The sequence below is a fragment of the Enhydra lutris genome, unplaced genomic scaffold (assembly GCF_002288905.1).
Source record: "Enhydra lutris kenyoni isolate GAN:26980312 unplaced genomic scaffold, ASM228890v2 scaffoldscaffold39, whole genome shotgun sequence".
In the NCBI taxonomy this organism is placed as follows: Eukaryota; Metazoa; Chordata; class Mammalia; order Carnivora; family Mustelidae; genus Enhydra; species Enhydra lutris.
This window is the reverse complement of record NW_019154123.1, coordinates 23,312,176-23,323,378: the sequence shown is the minus strand read 5'-3', so window position 1 is coordinate 23,323,378 and position 11,203 is coordinate 23,312,176.

The following is an 11,203-nucleotide window of genomic DNA, read 5'->3' as shown; positions in this document are numbered from 1 at the left end:
TATATATATATATATATATATATATATATATATATATATATATATATGCAAATAAAGGAAGAACCTCGTCAAAAAGAACCCCAAGTGTAAGATTTATATACTATCAGGACAAACACAAAAACACAGAAACACTGGTGGAAGAAAAAGATGGGAGAGTGGTTATAAATTCTCAGTGTGGGTGAGGAAGGTTGTTTTGATTCTTCCTGGATGTATCTTGATATCTTTGTTAAAGGACTCAACTTTCCTAAGATAAAGGGGGATTAAAAATTGGTTTACCTGGGGCGCCTGGGTGGCTCGGTAGGTTAAAGCCTCTGCCTTCGGCTCGGGTCATGGTCCCAGGGTCCTGGGATCGAGCCCCACATCGGGCTCTCTGCTCAGCGGGGAGCCTGCTTCCTCCTCTCTCTCTCTCTGCCTGCCTCTCTGCCTACTTGTGATCTCTATCTGTAAAATAAATAAATAAAATCTTTAAAAAAAAATTGGTTTACCTATAGGGGTAGCATTGATTGGGGAAAGGGGATTACCTTGAAGTTTAACTCTATATGAATATTAGAAAATAAAAGTAAAAAAGGAATAAACTAGACTAAACTAAACTAAAATTAAAAAAAAGAAATTAAAAAAATAGAAATGCAAAAAAAAAACACAGGTGTATGTATCAAAAAGTTCAGGTTAGAAGGTTATCATGGAATTTGATGTACTGGACATCTCACTGTGATGATAAATAGGTTAGAAAATTATCTGTATAAAAAAAAAAAAAGAGCCAGAATAGTGGGAACGAATTAAAAATAAAAGTTGTCCTATGAAGTAGTGGTGGTTGCGCTCTTGTCTTTTTTTTTTTTTTTCTTTCCTGGTTGGTTTTCTGGGGGAGGGGCCTGCCATGTGGGTTTTCAGTCAATGATGTTCTCTGAGTTAAGTCCTCCCGCCCCCCTCAAGGGGGGGTGGGCTCTGAGGAAACTGGTTTTTTCAGGCTTTTGTTCTCTGGAGGTTTTTATGTTTGTTCACCTTCTCTCTCTCTCTCTCTCTCTCTCTCTCTCTCTCGCCTTGACCGCTTTTGATGGTTTTTGTTGGTTTAGAGGAAAGCAAACTGCACCCTGACCTCCCTCTCAGAGAGAAGCCTCAGTCTGGCTGCAGAGCCCAATAAATTCCCCCTTGGCCGCTGGCAGAGCAGGTTCCGAGTCGCGGTCCCTGGGGACTCGGGATTTTTTGCTTGTACCCGAAAGCATGGCAGCGGCGGCTGTCTGGGCAGCTCCAGACTGCCAGAGAGGTTCCAAGCAGCGATGGCACACTGAGATTTTCCTGCTGGCCAGGGCTGGGAGTGCCTGGTCTTTCCAGGTAGAGAGCACCGGGCTGGCACCTGTGCGCACCTCTCTCAGAGGAGGGCTCGGGGCGCGACTCGGACTCTGATAGCACTGCACGGCACTCGTGTGGGGACTGCAAAAAGGCTATGCTTCTGCCGGCTGGCGAGGCTCCCAGCCCCTCATGGGAGCCAGACCCCACGTGCTCTCAGGCGCACTGGCGGCTCAGGGACCAAGACCTGGTTTCTCTGCCGCACTCTCTCTGGCTCTGCACCAGGGGTGGCTGTCCTGGGTCTGGGGACTGAAGCCCCTGTCCCTAGCCGCCCCGATTCCCACAACCCCCCCCCACGATCCTTTTCTCTTTTAGAGTGCTTTCTACCAGACTCAAAGATAATGCTGGTCCCCAGACGCAATGCAACTCTCGTATTGGGATATTACTTTCCAATGGGTCACCTCTGGTGGCTCCCTCCCCCTTTTGTTTATCTTCCGATATCAGTCCGACATTCCCACTCCACTTTACCTGCCCACTGGCGTCTTCTGCTCCTGTAGAGATCCAGACGTGTATAATTCTGATCTCAGGCTGATTTCGTGGGTGATCAGAGTTCTTTGGAAGGTAATCAGCTCACTTTAGGGTACAGGTTGAAAGGGCGCTTCCTCCTACTTCCCCGCCATCTTGTCTCCCCCCCCTAGATTTTTATTTTTTGAAATAATTTCAAACTTACAGAAAAACTCGAGACTAATACTAAAGAACTATAACCTTTACTTATATTTACCTACTGTTAATATTTTGCCACATTTACTTTATCATTTCTCTTTCTCTCTCTCTTTTTAAAGATTTTATTTATTTGTCAGAGAGAGGGCTCATAAGCAGAGGAAGCAGCTGGCAGAGGGAGAAGTAGGCTTCCCACTGAGCCAGGAGGCTGATGTGGAACTATCCCAGAACCCCAGGATCATGACCTGAGGCAAAGGCAGATGCTTAATCGACTGAGCCACCCAGGCATCCCTTTCTCTTTATATATATATTTTTTTTCTTTTTTTCCCATGATTAATTTCAGAATAAGTTGTACATATCATGCCCCTTCAAACCTTAGCACTTCAGTACTTCTATTCCTAAAAAGAAGGGCACTATTTTACATAATTACAGGAAATTTAATATTTATCAAAGAGTTAAACAATTTGGCATTATCTAATATATAGTTCACATTCTACTTTTGTTAATAGTCCTAATAATGTCTTCTGTAGTGAAAGGGAGCAGAATTTGTCTCCCCAAAATTGACCTCTTTGGTATAAGGATTATTTTATTTTTATTTATATTAAAGATTCTATTTATTTATATGACAGAGAGAGTATGCCCCTGAGTACATGCAGGGGGAGGGAGAGGGAGAAGCATATTCCCTGCTGAGCACTGGCTCCATGCTCACAAGAGGCTCAAGGCTCAATGGGGCGGGTGGGGGGGTTTATCTAGGGGCTCTGGGCTCCATCCCAGGATCCTGAGAAATCATGACCTAAGCCCAAGTCAGACACTTAAACAACTGAGCCACCTGTGTTCCCAATATAAGAATTATTTTAGACTAATTATGTTTCTCTTAAGCAGACAAGGAAAAGCTCTGACAACTGAGATGTTATCCTGAGATGTTATTTTGTAAGAGACATTTACAAGGGAAATCTGTATTTGTAAGGGAAGGATGACTAAAAATCTCTAGTTCTTACCAGTGGAGAAAGCAATGACTTTAGTTTGCATAACCACCTTACCCTCTCATCTACTGTACTTTTCCTGGTAACTTCCCATAACTGGATCCCCCTATCTACCCCACCCCAACATCTTTTGTCTTTAACTGGAGATAGCATTTAATAAGGTGGTGATCTGGACCATTTCTTCAGGGAGTTACTCAGGTCTCTTGGGAGATATACATGTTATTAAACTTGTTTTTCTCCTGTTAGTCTGTCCTATTACAGAGGGTTTCAGACAAGAGTCTAGAAGGGTAGAGGGAAAATTAATTTTCCTCCCACACAATAGCAGTTTTTTTTTTTTTTTCTGGCCCATGATGTAATTGAAGGTTGTATTTAGTTGTCATCCCTCTTAGATTTCCTTTAACCTGGAATAACCTTAGAGATTCCTGGGACTTTCAGTACATTTCCATTTTGGAGAGTATACAGTGATTGTTTTGTAGATGTCTCATACCGAATGTCTATGTTTCCTCATGGTAAAATCTGAGTTATGCATGTTGTTATAGGAGTACTACATAATGTTGTTTGTTTCTTAGTGTATAACATCCTAATGAAACCCAAGTTCCCATGCTTGATGCACCAAACTCACTGAGACATCAAGTGAGCAGCAAGGAAAGAGTTTATTCGAAAGGCTGCCTCCCCAAGGGGGAGAGTCAGGGATTTTTAAAGGAAGCTGAAAAGGGTCTGGGGAAAGGGGAAAGGAGCCACCTGACTCAAGATCAGACAAAGGAAGTTGCTAATTGGGGCCAGGTCATTTTCATTTTGCTGTGCTCTAAGAGGAGGTAAATCTTGAGTTCCTGCAAAACAATTAAATTAACACTTGGTTATTGGGTACCAAGCATGAACATCACCTTACAGAAACAAGGTGGCAGGTGGCATTCCCAGAATAAGCAGATTTGGGAAACAGAGTCACAGCTGTGCTTATCTGCCCTGTTTACCCTTTGGTTACTGGTTTTAATACCACAAGTCAACTGAGGTTGATTTGTGATGTTAACTTTGATCACTTGGTTAAGGTGATGTCCAACAGTTTTCTCCACTGTAAAGTTGCCATTACACTCTCTGTAGTAAATCACTTACTTGCAGGAGGTACTTTGAAGCAGTGGAAATGCTCTATTCCTCATCAAACTTTCACACATGTGTTTTAGCATTCATTATTAATTTGTGCCTGCACCAGTCCTTACTATGATGGTTGCAATGTAGTGATTTTCTAACACCTTCGTTCCTTCTACTTGGAATTCTCTTGTAAGGAAGAATTTCTCCTCCTCCAGTCATTTATCTTGGGCCTTTTATATCTCAACAGCATCCGTGGTATTTCTCTCTTTTTTTTTTTTTATTTGCAATATTATTTGTTCTTCTTCCAATCTTGCCAGTATACTGTGGATTTTATTAGCCCTTTCAAAGAGCCAACTTTTTGATTTGTTGATGCCTCCAGTTTGGTTCCCCCAGAAGCAGACAATCTGTGGCTTGCAGATATCTGGGCTGGCCACTATGCATTATGAGCAGAAAAGGCAAACCCATAATTAGAATATGCATTATTTCTAGTAAGGATGAATTCTTTCTTTCTGCAGTAGAAAAGACCCAAGATAATAAACTTGCCATCAAATAGCTGCTTATGTCCTTGAGGGATTGTACCATATCAAAGGCTCATCATTGGTCTGTACAACTAATGGTCAGGCTTTCAACAATGCTGATATCTGGATTAACCTTGGTGAAAGGGAGCTTATAACATTAGACTACCATGACTAATCCATTCATTCATGGCCTCCTTTCTAAGGATTGAGGTGGCTGAGGACAGAGGCTCACTGGCCTTCACTGGATAAGTCATCCTGTCTACCTTCCATCTTCAGTGCTTATTCTGCCACACATCCTTTCTGGAGGGCATTGATGTGGGACCCAAAGATCCACAGGCCATGTGCTCATTCCCATAGCTCTGTCCACATGCCTTTTCCTCAGACATCCTTGTTCTCCATCTTCCAATCTTGCTCCTTCCTGATCCTTGACCAAGGAACCAATCCATTTCCATTACTTGGAAGTCTGTGTATAACCTACTTCAGATCATTTCTTCCCCACACAAAGGTCACAGCCAATTTTACTTTAGACTCTGCCCACTGGGAGAATTTCTCTCACCACTTTTTTTCAGGGCCCTTCTATGTGGCAGCAGTCCATGTTTGGCTTACACCAACATATTATGTGGACCTAATGATTATCAGGTCTTTTATTTTATTTTTCTCCTCTATCAACTGGTTATAGAGAGATCCCCAAAGGTTCATTGATGTGGGCTGATGGTGAGGCAGCAGTGCAAGAGAGGCATAGTACATCAGGTTCCTACACCCTGTTGTATATCCTATAATGGGTGTGGACCACCTGTTCACCCAACCTGCTTGTTCCCTCCATACCTGCTTGAGCCTGATTCCAAATGTAATATTTTCATTTTGTAACAGATTGCAATTTTGCCTGTCTCAGCTTATGATTTGGTGGGTCTCATAACTGTGCCAGCTTATGACGTCCTATGGTCACTCAGTTTCTCCCCAGGGTCCAGTATTGTGCCAGAAGCTGTTTTTTGAGTGTCAAATAGTTCCCTGCTATAGACAGCATGGCCTCTCTCCAGAACTGTAGGGGTCTGGGCTCAACCCTTCTCTAAGGGCTTGTGAAGAACTCACTCCATAGGGGGTTCTTAGCTGCCACAGAGGCCTCTAGCATCCCTGGATCAGCCAGACCATATGCCCAAGCAGTAGGGCTGTTTGTACTGAAGGCTGAGTCCACTGCAAAGCCCCCTCTTTCTCTGGGTCCCACTCAAAACTGACAGCCTTCTGTGTCACCTGAGATGGATTCAGGCAGTATTCCCAAATGTAGAATATGCTATATCCAAAATCTGATTCAAACATTGTTTTGTTTTGTTTTGGTTTTTGTTTTTTGTTTGTTTGTTTGTTTATTTTTTTCTGAGTGGTCAGTAGCACAAAGTTTGGTAGCTTGTCCTTTACTTTAGAGAGGATGTTTTGGCATATTCCAGATTATGGACACTTAAAACTACACCAACAAGGCAGGGGTTTGAACCTTTGTTAGGGTTTATTTCCTACTCTCAGGTATGAAAGTGTATTTCTGGGATTTCCAGCATGCTTGTCACTTCCTAGTCACCATGTCTAGTTAATGTGATAGCATCAATATAGTTGACCAGCCTCAGAATGCCAAGATTCTTCCAGATTTTATATTGTGACAGAGCAGGAGATTTAACAGAGCCCAAGAGCAAAATTTTGAATGTGTACAGCTGCCCATTCCAGGGGAATGTGGAGTCATTTGATCCTCCTTCCCTATGGGTCCAGATCAATATATGTATTCCAAGTACCAGAGGCTGTGTTCATCTTTGACAAAGAGCAAGAAAAAATATACAGTGGAAAAAAGACAGTCTCTTCAATAAATGGTGCTGGGAAAATTGGACAGCTATATATAGAAGAATGAAATTTGACCATTCTCTTACATCATACACAAAGATAAACTTAAAGTGGATAAAAGGCCTCAACATGAGGCAGGAATCTATCAAAATCCTAGAGGAGAACTTAGGCAGTAACCTCTTCAACATCAGCCACAGCAACTTCTTTCAACACATGTCTCAAAAAAAAAAAAAAAAAAAAAGACATGTCTCCAAAGGCAAAGGAAACAAAAGTGAAAATGAAATTTTGGGACTTCATCAACTTTTGGGACTTTGCACAGTAAAGGAAATAGTCAACAAAATAAAGAGGCAACCCACAGAATGGGAGAATGGGAGAATGGGAGAAGATATTTGTAAATAACACTACAGACAAAGGGCTGATATCCAAGATCTAAAAAGAACTCCTCAAACTCTACATACACAAAACAGATAACCATGTCAAAAAATGGGCAGAAGACATGAAAAGACACTTCTCCAAAGAATACATAAATATGGTTAACAGACACATGAAAAAAATGTTCATCATCATTAGCCGTCATGGAGATTCAAATCAAAACCACATTAAGATACCACCTTACACCAGTTAGAATGGCCAAAATGAATAAGACAGTAAACAAGTGTTGGAGAGGATGTGGAGAGAGGGGAACCCTCTTACACTGTTGGTGGGAATGCAAGTTGGTGTAGCCACTTTGGAAAACAGTGTGGATATTCCTTAAGAAATGAAAAATAAAGCTACCCTATGACCCTGAAATTTCACTACTGGGCATTTACCCCAAAGATACAGATGTAGTGAAAAGAAGGGCCATCTGTACCCCAATGTTCATAGCAGCAATGGCCACAGTCACCAAACTGTGGAAGGAACCAAGATGCCCTTCAACAGATGAATGGATAAAGAAGATATGGTGGTCCATATATACAATGGAGTATTATGCCTCCATCAGAAAGAATGAATACACAACTTTTGTGTCAACATGGACAGGACCGGAGGAGATTATGTTGAGTGAAATAAGCCAAACAGAGACAGTCAATTATCATATGGTTTCACTTACTTGTGGAGCATAAGGAATAACACAGAAGACATTGGGTGAAGGAGAGGTGAAGTAAGTTGGGGGAAATTGGAAGGGGAGCAGAATCATGAGAGATTGTAGATTCTGAGAAATAAACTGAGGGTTTTGGAGAGCAGGTCGGGGGTTGGGAAGGCCTGGTAGTGGGTATTAAGGAGAGCACATATTGTATGGAGCACTGGGTGTGGTGCATAAACAATGAATCTTGGAACACTGAAAAAATTAAATTGAATTAAAAAAAAAAGATACTTGCAAATGGCGCTGCCTCTAGTTAAGTGTATAGTAGCCTACCATTGTCCCCTACGATCCCTGTGGTTTTGCAGGGATTACATAATAAATGAAAAGGGGTGTTACATATCCTTTACATCTTTGAGAGTGTCACTTGATCTCTGTCATTCTACCTGGAACTTTGGGCACCCTGGTATCAGTGTCACCTCACAACTTTTATATGACAGTACTCAAAAGGTCTGGTATTCCCCCTACACCAGCGTACAGTTACTCTGGTAAATGATGGAGGTCCTTTTAGAGGAAGAATTAGGGAAAATTCTATTGTACTTGTTGTGTAGGCTTCTATGGGATCTGGCTTCCCCTTAAATAGCTGTGCTCTGTGGTTGAGCAGTGTCTGCCTTTTGCTCAGTAGCTCTTAGTCGGATTTAGTTATGTTAGTGAAGCATGTGTCCTTATTATTAGTAGTTTCCTTACTGATATTGTCATTTAATATAACAAAGCCAAAGTTACTCATCTTTCCTCCTTAATCTTAGTTCACTTTAACATTAATCTCCTTTGCTTAGTTTACATCTTTTTATTTTTTTTTTTGGTATTCTAAATCTATTTTGTATTATTATGTTAACCCCACAATTAGACATTGTTTATTTTTCTTTTATATAATCAATGCTTGTTTAGAGCCACCTAGGTTCTCTTCTTCCTTGTTCCAGGAACATTCAGCTGTTTCTCATGGGCCACTGGTTTACTCAAGTTTGTTAATGCTTGTCTCAAGACATGGTTCCACACTCTACATGTGGTCTGACCCAGGGAAGAGTGGGAATATTTTTTGTTAGAAGTTGGACTCCTGCACCTGTTTCCATATGTCATCTGTATGCATTACACTGCTCTTTGTGTCAAGTTTATAGACAGTCCACCCCTTTCTGGGTGTGTATATATATATATATACATAAAAACTATTGCCTTCTTTATTTTATTTCTATAGACCTGAGTGGATGTCTTTATATTTACTCTTGCAAAAATTCATAGTTTATAGTGTTCTTGGATCACCCTTTCCTCATAGGGAGAAGCATTGAGCCTAGATTTGAGTTTTAGCCTTGAAGGAGGGAGGAGCCAAGAAACAGTGAATTCAGATAGCCTGGGTTCCGATTTCAGTGATGTTACAGAGAGCAAGTTACTTAGCTTTATTGAACCTCAGCCTTCTTTTATCCATCCCCCACCAGCCCTCTTGTTTGTAGAATGTAAACTCAGAGGGGTCTGTATCGTTAATTCCAATATTCTCAGAGCCTGGCATAGTGTCTGACACATAGTAGGTGTTCAACAAATGCTTGTTGGTTGATTGATTGAATGAAGGTAATAATATCTACTTTGCAGGGGTGTTGAGGATTTAGATAATACATGTCAAGTGCCTAATATAGAGGATAGAGTATGGGAGGTGCTCAACCAAAGGCAGATATTCTTATAGAAAAATAGTTTTCTAGGCCAACATGCCTTGTAGTTTTCTATACCTTCCAGGATGAGAAAAAGCACAAACCATAGCTCTGGGTTCTGGCAGATTACTAGGCTTATACTGTCACACAGTTCATATTTTATGTGAAGTTCCATTCTACCTGAATGCATCTGGACTGCCTAGCAATATGATAGCCACTGGTTACATGTGCCTACTTAAACTAAATCAATTTTTTTTAAAAAATCACAAGACTCAATCAGAGTAGTCCTGTTTTAAATGCTCAGAAACCATACGTAGCTAGTGACTAACACATTAGACAATGCTCCTCTAGAACATTTTCATCATTGCAGGAAGTTCTGTTGGACAGAGGTGGTCTAGAGTCTTCAGGGGCAGAAAGGAATGTAATAGAGTATGGGGCAAGACCATAAATTAGGAGGTTGAATACAACAATAATATCACAAGCTTCTGAACCTCAGAAAATGCAGAGGAAGGGCAAGCCATTGGGACATTTTGAAGAAAGCAAGGGCAGAACCTAGTGACAGAGTGAAGGCAGATGGCACAAAGGCTCTGGTGCTCAGCAGGGTTGAAATCCTAGCTTCATAGCTCACCAGCTGTACTGACTAGCCACTTCTCCAAGCCCACTTTCTCATTTGTGAAATGAGAGGAATAGCATTTGCCTCACAAGGCGGTTGAGAACTTTAAGTTAGGATGACTTGATTACACAGAAAGGGTTAGCACAGGGAGACATAAGGAAGGCACAGTAGGTGGTAGTCAGACCACTGTTAATGTTCTGGTTTGGGCATCTGGGTGAAGTGGTGTTGATTTGATGAAGTTCTTGAACCTAGGTGAGGTTCGGTGGGGTGAGGTTCGGAGCCGATGGCTAAGAAAGAATTCTTAAGATGTCTTTGGTGCAAAAAGGTGGTTTATTAGAGCACGGGGATAGGACCCATGGGCAGACGGAAATGCTGCGCCGTTATCCTGAGGAGTGGCTGATTATATACACAGGAGTTGGGTAGGTGAGGACAAAGAGGGTGATTTTAGTCTCTAAGGAATTTTGGAAACAAGGTCTCCAGGACCTTGAGGGGCTAGCTATTGTTGGGAGAAAGGTTATTCATTACTAGCAGTAAAAATCTTCTCGTGAGACCCTTTAGATGTATATCAGTGGGCCATATGCTTGGGAATGATTCTTGACACTATCTTGGAGATCTAGAGACAAAGTTTCACATTTCTCATATCAAGTGTCCTTGTTAGTGAGATTTGGGTTTAGAAGAAATTTAACTTTATTTGGGGCTTGAGGAACTGAGTTATTTGCCTCTGGAAATTGTGCTATTGTTAGATAGCTTCTTTGTTGTAAATCTCTAGGACATTGGTAAACCAAGGGAGACTCCTGTCTTGCAGGACTGTGATCTCTGCAAGTTAACTATTTGTTTTTCTTTTAGGGCAGTTAGAGGTGCCTGAGGAATGTCACACATATTACTGAGGGGAGTAGGTGGAGAGGGGGTGCAAGGTGCCAGCTTTTGCTTTGTCCTCAGCCAGCCTCCTGCTCCCTCATCAGAATGATAGAATCATCTCTTACTGCACAATTCCTTCTGCCCTCCCCCCAGAAAATTAAGTGCTCTTTCTCCAGATGCCACAACATTATAGATTTCTATATGAATCTCCCTGGCAAGGTCCTAAATATTGGGAATTTTTCCTGTCAATATAAAACGTGACTTATCTTACGTTCCATTCCCAAATCTACAAGATGACTTAAAATCTGGAGTCAAGTTCAGGTGGGAAAAGACCAAAATTGTTAGTATCTCTCTGTCTCCCTTCAATCTGATGTTTGAAACTCTTCTACAATAAGATTATCTACCACAATTCCACAATCCTAATAATAATTTCTGTAGCTGAAAGTTCGGTGGGCTAGCACTGTGCCAGACACTTTGCAGGAGTTGTCCCATGGCTGTGTGTTTTTCCCTTTTCCCGAGGAGGAAATTGGGCTTCAGTGAGATGCATAGAGTCTGTTGTTACCATTTCA